The 2768-nt window shown below is 47.3% G+C and overlaps 1 pseudogene; it reads left to right on the top strand.

The window, feature by feature from the left end:
- Nucleotides 1-226: 226 nt before the first annotated feature.
- Nucleotides 227-2282, top strand: LOC148345156 (insulin-like growth factor 1 receptor pseudogene; annotated as a pseudogene).
- Nucleotides 2283-2768: the final 486 nt, after the last annotated feature.

Raw genomic sequence — 2768 nt, 5'->3', positions numbered from 1 at the left:
CACAACTCTGGAAGTGTTAGGAGGAATCGCAGATCTGCAGGTAGAATGCTAACAGGTAGATTGGTAGCGGTAGACGAATTGGTAGTAGCAATTATAGCAACGTTTTTATTGTTATTTGAAGAAAACCTTAATGTGCAAAAGAGAAGAAGAAAAAGTAAAAGAACTCTCAGGAAGACAACTGGGATGGCGTTCCCCAGGTTTCTCCAAGAACCCCACGGGCGCTGAGATGCTTTTGCACCCGGCAGTGGTGAAGCCATATTTGACACTCCTTGCTGAGAGCTCCAACCCTGCAACTCTGGAGGGCGCTGCAGGGTCACTTCAAAACCTCTCACTGGAAGTTTGCGGCATACAACCGTGCTACAGTGTGGAAGGAAAAAGGACTTTCCATCCTGGTGGAGCTGCTGCGAATGGACAACGATTAATGTGTCCCAGCCGTTGCAAGCACGCCTGCACCAAAAAAGGCGAATGCTGCCACCGCCAATGTCTGGGCAGCTGCACGCACGCAAACAGCGACACGGCATGCGCCGCCTGCCTGCATTATTACCACGAAGGCCGCTGCGTGCCCGACTGCCCGCCCGGCACTTTCAAGTTCGAGGGCTGGCGCTGCATCACCATGGACCTTTGCTCACAAGTTCACCTGCCCAGCGACGTTCACTTCGTCATCCACGAGGGCGAGTGCATGCCCGACTGCCCCTCCGGGTCCGCACCAACGAGAGTAATCGGATGCTGTGCAGCTCCTGCAACGGCCTATGCGACAAAATCTGCTCCACCTCCGTCATCGACTCGGTGAACGCCGCTCAGTCCCTCAAGGACTGCACCGTCATCACCGGCAATCTGGACATCAACATCCAGCACCTTCACAACCTTTGGGACTGGACTCAGCACAACCTAACCATCCGTGCAGGACGTCTCTTCTTCCGCCTCAATCCCAAACTCTGCATGTCCGAGATCCACACCATGTGGGAGAAAACCAGCGTCACGGAAAAGCCCCAGGAAGGCAACTTTCGCAATAACCGCGAAAGAGCCAGTTGTGGGAGCCACGTCCTCAGGATTTTGTCCAACAGCACGTCCAGCTATGCCATCCGCCTGGTGTGGGACCGCTACCATCCACGGGATTACAAAGGCCTTATCAGCTTTATGGTCTACTACAAGGAGGCCCCTTCTCAGAACATCACCGAATTCGACGGCCAGGACGGCTGCGGTTCCAACAGCTGGTACATGGTGGACGTGGATCTTTAATACGGACCCCAAAGTCGCCATTCACCACCTCAAACCCTGGACCCAGTATGCCATTTTTGTCAAGGCCATTACCCTAAGGGTGGAGGACAAGCACATTCCTGGTGCAAAGAGTGACATAATTTGAATTTGAACTTGTCCGTCATTGCCGACCGTGCCCAAAGAACCCCGTGCCTACGCAAATTCATCCACGAAGCTGCTGGTCAAATGGTCGCCGCCTCTTTTTCCCAACGGCAACCAAACCTACTACCTCGTCAGATGGCAGCGGCAGCCAGAACACAGAGAGCTATACCTGCACAATTACTGCTCCAAAGAGCTGAAGATCCCGATCCGGATCCCTGCCACGGGATTTAGCGACATGAAGGAGATCAGCAAGCCCACCAAGTCGGAATTGTCCGGGGCCAAGAAGGGTCCTTGCTGCGTTTGCCCAAAAACCCCAGAGGAGAAGGACCGGGAGAAGGATGACCGCGTCTTTCTCAAGCTCTTTGAGAACTTCCTTCACAACGCCATTTTTTGCAAAGACCTCAAGATCGTCGTCGCCGGGACCTTTTTGGGCTGGCAAATGCCGCTTCCTTACATTTTCCAGATCTTTTTTCAGAAGTTTTTGACTACGGTGAATCAGACGACAAAGTTTAACCTCTAAGTGTAACATGAGTACTATAACATGATTCTGTAACTGAAAATCGAGAGAAGAAGTTATGGATGACAAAGAGAAATAGTGCAAAGTGAATAAACAGGAGGGAAATGTTGGATTTAAACTGTAAATATTTTATTCTACTGTTGCAATATTTTCTTTGTATACAATGTGCCTTTCTTGTTTGTGTTTGAAGAAGGAGGACAAAGGATGAACCTTTACCTGCGGCGAGATAAAGGACCTCTCTGACCGCAGGCCCACCTAGTTTTTGTTTGCTATAAATAAAACGTTGTTGTAAGTTTAAACAGGTGTTGATTCAATAAAAGGGCAAGGAGAAATATACATTTTCAGAGTATCCAGTAGACTGCCAATGGGTAGACTATGGATATTTCTCACTTGCAAGTAAGTTATACTCACGATTCTTTGTGTCTTTTTTGTATATAGGTTTTGTACATCTGTTGGGTTAAACCTGACAACCATGCATGCTAGAATCATAAATCTTGCTTTCCTGGGTTGGAAATCTTCTGAATTTTCTATATTTAGTGCAGATTTGGTGAAAAAAGCTTAACTTTTTGAGTTATGCAAGTTTTCATAAAAGTGTGACTTGCAGGCTGGAAAGCCCATTTTTAAGCTTATCTGCGCCTGAAACGTCCGAAAAAGCAATCATTTAATAATGACAATAACTTTTGAACCATGCATGCTAGAATCATAATTCTTGCTTTCCTGGGTTGGAAATCTTCTGAATTTTCTATATTTAGTGCAGATTTGGTGAAAAAAGCTCAACTTTTTGAGTTATGCAAGTTTTCATAAAAGTGTGACTTGCAGGCTGGAAAGCCCATTTTTAAGCTTATCTGCGCCTGAAACGTCCGAAAAAGCAATCATTTAATAATGACAATAA

Source organism: Urocampus carinirostris, unplaced genomic scaffold (genome assembly GCF_059441175.1).
Source record: "Urocampus carinirostris isolate Australia breed hairy pipefish unplaced genomic scaffold, RoL_Ucar_1.0 HiC_scaffold_88, whole genome shotgun sequence".
Classification (NCBI taxonomy): domain Eukaryota; kingdom Metazoa; phylum Chordata; class Actinopteri; order Syngnathiformes; family Syngnathidae; genus Urocampus; species Urocampus carinirostris.
Note: the sequence above shows the minus strand (reverse complement) of the source record. Positions and strands in the feature narration are given on the sequence as shown.